At 49.1% G+C, this 7447-nt stretch overlaps 1 protein-coding gene across 7 annotated transcripts in view; it reads left to right on the top strand.

Moving 5' to 3' along the window:
* Positions 1–244: 244 nt before the first annotated feature.
* The window catches only part of MAP3K20 (mitogen-activated protein kinase kinase kinase 20), a 136833-nt gene continuing 129630 nt past the window's right edge, over positions 245–7447 (top strand). For 3 of the 7 annotated variants that reach the window (XM_045575253.1, XM_045575252.1, XM_036422325.2), the window contains exon 1: positions 2581–2711. The gene's annotated coding sequence lies outside the window, so the exon portion shown is untranslated. Of the gene's footprint in view, positions 252–1695; positions 1905–2580; positions 2712–7447 lie in introns of those variants that run through there. The other 4 variants (XM_036422324.1, XM_036422322.2, XM_036422326.2 and 1 more) reach the window with 4 other exon arrangements.

The raw sequence follows: 7447 nt of genomic DNA, 5'->3' as shown, positions 1-7447 counted from the left end.
GGTTCTTCTCTTAGCCAGTTATAAGGGGGGAAATAGAATGAAGAAAAAGTGAATGGGAAGGAAGGGTCATGTGGCTAAACATATTGACTCCTAAGGCATGTGCTCCAAATTTAAAGGAATAAATTCGTAGTTTTAAAGCTGGAACCTGTAGCTAACACCTAACCGGGCCTTCTTGTTTATAGAGGAGAAAACTGAGGCCTGCCTAACAAGGTGCCCAGCTGGTAAGGGCCAGGATTAAGTCCGGGAGCCAGGTTCTCTGGTCCCCAATCGAATGTCCTCTCCACCACAGGGTAGTTAGTGCCTCTGAAGATCAGGTAAAACGACTGGGCTTGCTTTATGCCTAGGCCTGTGCTAAAGAGCCTTAGTTTTCTCTTAACAGTTTAGATGGTTTTTAGAATTATTTGATTGGGATTTATTTTTTCTTTTTAGAATGACAATTTTCATCAATCCTAATTTCTCACTTAATGAAGTAGAATCCATCCTAGCTAAAAGTTCTCCTCAAAGGGGAAATTCAATGAATCTGCCCGACAGACTAGAAAGCTGTTTTTTGATCTGTATGCACCCATCCCTCCGCTTTCATATCTAACTAAATGAATGATTTACAGTATTTCCCTCCTGACCTCTTTTCTGCACCTCAGCTTCATATTTCAACGGCTGCATCCCTACCTGTCTTTCGTCCCATGGCCTCAGCTCCACAGGAAGCCGGCTTCTCCCCCACACATCCCTATTTCTCTCAGTGACACCATGGTTGTGCCCATCACCCAGGCCTAAAATCTTGGCATCATCTCTGACTCTTTGCTTCCTCTCTTTACATCACCCATTTCTGGGGCCTCTTCCTGAAGCATGTCTCTCAATCCCATTGCTTCTTTTCTAATTCCTCTTTGCACACTCCGACTCAAGTCCTCACAGCCCCATTCCGGGGAGTGACAACTCTGACCACTCATGCTGCTTCCCATTTTGCCCTGACAACTCATCCTACAGTAACCCCGTGGACTGCTCTCTCTCTCCAAATCACCATTAAAATAAAAAGACAAAGACCTATTGGACCCCTTTGACTCTACCTTTCCACATTCCTCAGTGTCCATCGGTGACAAACTCCAAACTCAGCCCCAGGTTCATGTTGCCATTCTTTTGCAACACGGTCTCCGTTTCCCTGCACAGAACCATCCCTCCCAATCCACTGTCACTTTTCCTCCCCGATATCCATTTCCACCTCTCTGACACCTGGCACGAACTCTCCTATCCTCATCTGAACCCAGCTTTGTCCAAGTCACCAGCCCGGGCGGGCCCAGAGCCATGACCCCTCCTCAACATTCGGTCGGGTTATCTACTGAGGGTTCCACTGAGGCAGCCTCCAGCCCTAATGCCACAGAAATACATTTCCAGGCCAGTCCCCTTCCTGACTAGATCGTGAAGACCTGCAGGGATGGAAGCCACCTCCCACCTTTGTACTGTTTGTGGATAGGACCGCCTGGATAGGACAGATGGTGGTTAACTTCTTTGAAAAGATGGGAAGAGGATGCACAGGTCCGGGCGATGGGGCAGGTGGCAGGTGCCCCGCTGAGCGCCCACCCCCCCTCACCGGGTTGCAGGGCGCTGGGCGGGGGCGCCCCTCGGGTGCGGGGATGCGGCGGGAGCCCCACGCCCGGTACCAGCGGAGTCGGAGCTGCCGGCTGGCCGGCTGGCGGCGGGCGGGCGGCCGTTCCGCGCCCGGAGGTAGGTGGTGCTGTTGCGGTGACTGTGGGTCTCATTGGCGCGGGGCGCAGAGGCGGAATGTTCAACTCCTGACTCCGGCGGAAGCGTGGGAGCCGCACGGCCGCCGTCCTCTCCGCCCCCGGTGGCCGCCCTGCCCTCGGCTCGCGGGGCCCGGCGCCCCGGCTGCTGCTCCGTCCGTCCGGAGCCAGGTGAGGACCGCGGGGCCGGGCGGGAGGAGGGAGGGAGGGAGGGATAGGGTGCGAGGGCGGCCCGCGCGCTCGCCAGTCCTCGGGGCGCTCCGGGCCGCGGCCCAGCCGGGTGTGCGGGTCCCCCCTGGGCCTCCCTCCCCGACCCGGAGCCCTCCCGGGCGGGGACCCGGGCTCCCGGGGACTCGGCGCCGGACCTCGGCCGCGGCCCGGGCGGAGCGGCGGGGAAGTTGGGGCCGAAGTTGGCGCGGGGACAGCGGGGCGCAGCCCGGGGCGCCCCCGGCTTCTGGGCCCGGGGCACGGGCATGGGGCGCCTCCGGGCCGTCGGCTCCCGCACCGATCTGATCGGGCGGCGCCGGAGCGCAGGCCTCGCGGGGGAAGGGGGAGGGAGACCCGGGCACCCCTCCTCCCCCGGGAAGCGAAACTCGAGTCTCCCCAAATCAGGGCCGGGCGCCGGCCGCTCCCCCGCAGAGTGGGAGACCGCTGCCCAACCGGGGCTTCTCCGCGGGCGGGGCGCGCGGTCCCCGCTCCGGGCGGCCGCTCCCTGCCCCGCGGGGACTGCGCCCACCGCACCCGCCAGGGCCCCCCTTTTCCTGCCACGGAGCTGAGGGTCACCCTGCGGCTGCCGGGCTCGTGGGCACCAGGCCCCTGGGGAAGGCTGAGGCCGCCACGCCTGGCGCCCCTGACAGCTTCTGCAGAAAAACTTTCATGCAGAACCGGCCAGGGGACACCGACCTGGCCCGAGAAACGTGGGGCAATCCTTGTTAGAGTGCTGGAAACGGGTGTTTCTCATGCGCCTCGAGATCTTGCGTAAGCACTATTTATGGAGAACTTAATTACTATTTTTGTTAGTTCCTTTAATAACGAAAGCAACAGCAATCTAGTGGCGTATTCCCAATGATACTACAAGAAGCAGCTCTCAGCGATAATGGGGTATTCAAGTCAATTTACAGGGTTAATTCGAAGATACTGGAGCTAAGGTGACTGTGAAGTATGTTCTTAGGTTACCCCTAAAGCTTTTTTTTATTTTTATTGTTGAACGTCCAGGATTCAGTAGATCCAAACCTACCAACACATTTAAAGACAAAAATTATAAAGTGATTCAAGACAGTTAACGTCTTCTTTGTAGTAGGACCATCTCCACAGTGAAATTTCATGGTTTTGATTTTCAAAAAAAATATGTGACGGCTGCATTTTGATTATGGTTTTTGGTTATGTGTAGAGCCTTTGTTTTCAGTTCCTACTACAATAGGGAGAGATTTGGGAGATTGTAAATGAATATGAATTTGTTTTGTTTGGAAAGAGGGAATTAAGATATAAGAAAAATAGTCTTTTGAGCAATGTGCACTGTTTATTTTAATCTTAAACAATTTAGTTCTTATGATAACTTGTTTTGAAATTGTTTTGAGAGGTGTTTTCTTTTTTTTTTTTTACTGGAAGATATTATTGTTTAAATCAAAAGTTTTAGTGCTAATAATTCCAGAGTAAATGACCATAATCTGACACTTATCCTTTTAGGGAACACATAAAATAAGAACATATTGGAGAAGAGATGGATAGAGTAAGAGAGGGAGAGACTATGAGAGAGAGAGAGAGAGCGAGAGAGCGAGCGCGCCAAATATTAAACATGATGATTTGGATCTAAAAATGGATGGTCAAAGATCTTGGGAACTGAGGGACCTTCTTGCCAAATAAGGACACTTGGCAGGCTGCACTGTGGGTTTTAAGTTAGCACAAGAGTGAGTACTATTGGCAATATATTGGCTGAGTGCCTATCTGGATTGAGTAGTGAAACTGACTCTGATAGGGCTACATAATTATAAACAGAGTTATGAGGGGTGTGGAGTGAATAATCTAGTCATCAGAGAAAACACTGACCAAATCGCAGTGATGCTCCCTGAAAAGAGGTTAGATGTAGCTGTTAGTGTGGAGTGAAAGAGAGAATATTTTAGAAATATTCTAAATTTAGAGTTGATTTTAGAAATTGTTAGATTTGGAGAAAAGAGAGGAGAAACTCAATAATTAAAAAAAAAAAAAAACAGAAAAAAAGGTGTTTGTGGTAATATAGTACTTCTTAGAATAAGACAGCCTTATGTCTGTATCCAGAGATGTTGGCAATAAAAATCAGTTTGGCCCTAGACGGTTTGGCTCAGTAGACAGAGCATCAGCCTGTGGACTGCAGGGTCTCGGGTTTGATTCTGGTCAAGGACACATACCTGAGTTGCCAGCTTGATCTTCAGGGGGGGAAGGGGGGGGAGGCAGCCAATCAATGATCCTCTTTCATCATTGATGGTTTTTTTTTCTCTTTCTCTCCTTCCCCACCCCCTTCCTTTGAAATCAATAAAAATATCTTTTTAAAAATATATTTTATTGATTTTTTTACAGAGAGGAAGGGAGAGAGAGAGAGTCAGAAACATCGATGAGAGAGAAACATTGATCAGCTGCCTCCTGCACACCCCCTACTGGGGATGTGCCTGCAACCAAGGTACATGCCCTTGACCGGAATCAAACCTGGGACCTTTCAGTCCACAGGCCAACGCTCTATCCACTGAGCCAAACCGGTTTTGGCAATAAAAATATCTTTAAAAAAAATCAGTTTGGATCATGTGTTTTCCATTTTATTTTACCCAGGACAGATTGATAGGGAGGGTGTCGTATGCTACTGCAGGGAAGATTCAGGCTCCATCTTTGGTGGCTGTTAGCCTTGCCCTGCTCCACACAAATAAACAGAGTTCCAGCTGTGAACAGAGGCGTGCACCTGTTAAGGAAGGAGAGCTCTAAGCACTGAGCTTAGATTGGTTTGACTGATACAGTGTGCTTTTGTGTCAGGCCCTCCCACAGACAGCTCAAGCATCGATTATGCCCTAATAGCAGTTAAATAATCCCAGCACAGGAAACAATTCTGTGAGAACAAAGCAGCCACACGTTTGACACCCTAACCCCAGCATCACGATTGCTAATAGGAAATGAAAGCCTCAGATTGAACTGTACGTGGATGGTAAGCAATCCAGTAATTACTGTAATAAGAAAAGGATTTGTTTAAAGTGTGTGTGGGGGGAAAATTAGAAGGAGGAAGAAGAATATAGTGGGGGGAAAATATGGTGTGGTGGGGGAAATGGTATTACTTTGGAGTCAGACTTGAGTTTGAATCCCAGTTGTGTCAGCTTTACGTTAGGTAGTTGGCGGGGCATCTTTCACACCCTTGACCATCAACTTCCCACATGTCGGTTGGGGACAGTGATTCCTCGCTTTATGAGACAGCGCTTGGAAATGCTTGGGCCGGTGCCTGAAACTTCAGCTGCCATAACTGAATAATAGAGAAGGGTGCCTTTTCACATTCTCAAGTTATACACGGAGAAAGCTGCCTGTCTCACCTAGCCCCACCTGAGGCTTGCCTAGGTAGCCTGCCCTGTCCCCACATCACGGTTACTTGTGTCTATGAGACTAGAAGGTTTTCATAGCTACTCTCCTGCCTTTGGTATAAGGATTTCTAAAGCGGCCCTGTGCGCCTCTGTGTTGACTAGTATATACAGTTTTGTAATGCTTTCAGGGGAGAATCTGAAAATTCACACATTTAAATATCTGTAGGAGACATTTGAAGAATTTGGGAGTTGCATGAAGCGGGGAAGGTTATGTATGACCTAGAGACCAGACCCAAAATCATTTCACTGCTGATTTTGAGCACAGTTTATCTCCAGGGACCAACATCCTTCTTTCTGGACCTATCTCTGGACTTTCATATAGGAAAACCAAAGAAAGAAGGCAAGAATTGCTGTCTAGAGATCGTGGAGTAATATTTGCTCATGAAATTCTGCGTCCCTTCAGGATTTTTGCTTCCCAATGGAAGCAAGCACTACTTTAAAATCTTGTACTTAATCATGAAAATGCATGTGACTTTTATATTCTCGTCTGTATTGTTTGACTTTACTGTATAAGACAACACAAACAGAGACTAAGCATGTTTATTTTCCCCCGATCTTAAAGTAAAGTCGATGCTGTCGGGGGTGTGTTTATTCATACCCCGTCTGCACAGTGCTGGGTGCCCACATTTGAAGCGTGCGGGCCTGGCTCTGGTCATCGGTGCTGCGCCATCAGCCCAGTGCATGGGGTAATGCAGATCCATTTTGCTAAAAAGAGACTAGGGGTGGATCATCGTCCGAAGAGTTTTGGGTGACTTTCAAGGGGAAAAGAGCTCTTTGCCTTAAGAGAGAGTGGAGGGGAGCGGGGAGAGGACAGTTGTAGGATAGAAATCTGGCTGGAGGCTTTCACCTTCCCGGCCAGTTGGGAGGAGACATTTAGAGGGTAAGCCAGGTGTCTCCATTGTTTCCGTAGTAACCACGATGCTCTTCGAGTCAGGCTCATGACTGTCCCAGAGAAGAGAAGGGAGACCGTTCATACTTTATCGTAGGTTAATTAGCCATTGCTTACTCAAAGGGCTGGAGTAGGCCTTACAAAACCACTCATTCTCCAAGCTGATGTGGGAGTCTCCTACTATCCATGCCCACCTCCCATTGCACACTGTCAGTGATGGGGAACTCCCTACTAAACGGGGGGTGGGGGGGGAGACATAGTTTCCTCTTAGGCAACTCTAATAACCAGCAATTCTTTCTGTAACTTTTGTCAACAGATAACTTTTCCTCTGGATCAGTGATGCATAATTTAGGGTCTTTCTTTTGTCTTCTCTAATTTTAATGTCCCCATTTTCTTTCATTTTATATCAAGGTCCCTGGGTTTTAACCTCATATTGACCCTTCTCAGGGAACACTCATTCTGGGCAGTTTAGTCCAAAAATTGTAACTGTCTGTTAGCAGTAGCCAGATGCATTCTATCTGACAGAAAACCAGGTTCAAGGACAGAAGCAAAAGCTGAGTGGCAGCGGGATTTAGAGAAGCGTAGGCCTGCTGCCTGTGGAGCAGCTGCTTTCTCTCCCCCCCCCCCCCCCCCCCGCCCCATCCCCAAACACCCAGGGATTCCTCTTCTAGCCAACCCATAGGAAAATGCCCTGCTGGCGCTCCTGCATTTTACTCAGATTCCGAATTTCTGTTCCTCCCGCCTCCAGCCTTGAGCACAGGAAGCCCTGCAGTGCCCGAGTCGTGCATGTGCCCATTTCTCTGTCCTTGCTGGGCCTCTGAGCACAGACACGGTTCCACGCAGCATTTCTGTGGCACAAGTGCACTTATCCCTCACCTTCTTGTCCCTCCTGTGCTCTGCCTCTGGTCAACATTTAAGGAAGTGTGTCATGGAAGCTTGTTTTTTATTCATTGAAACAGTAAAGTGTAAATAAGACTGTTTCTTTTAACTAGCTCATTTTCATTATATCCTTTGCTCTAACTAGATCAGTGGTTCTCAACCTTTCTAATGCTGCGACCCTTTAGTACAGTTCCCCATGTTGTGGTGACCCCCAACCATAAAATTATTTTCGTTGCTACTTCATAACTGAAATTTTGTTACTGTTAATGAATCATAATGTAAATATCTGTTTTCCGATGGTCTTAGGCTCTACAGCAGCGGTTCTCAATCGCAACCCACAGGTTGAGAACCGCTAG

The sequence above is a fragment of the Pipistrellus kuhlii genome, unplaced genomic scaffold, assembly GCF_014108245.1.
Source record: "Pipistrellus kuhlii isolate mPipKuh1 unplaced genomic scaffold, mPipKuh1.p scaffold_m20_p_7, whole genome shotgun sequence".
In the NCBI taxonomy this organism is placed as follows: Eukaryota; Metazoa; Chordata; class Mammalia; order Chiroptera; family Vespertilionidae; genus Pipistrellus; species Pipistrellus kuhlii.
The sequence above is the reverse complement of the archived record's forward strand: the minus strand, read 5'-3'. Positions and strand labels throughout refer to the sequence as shown.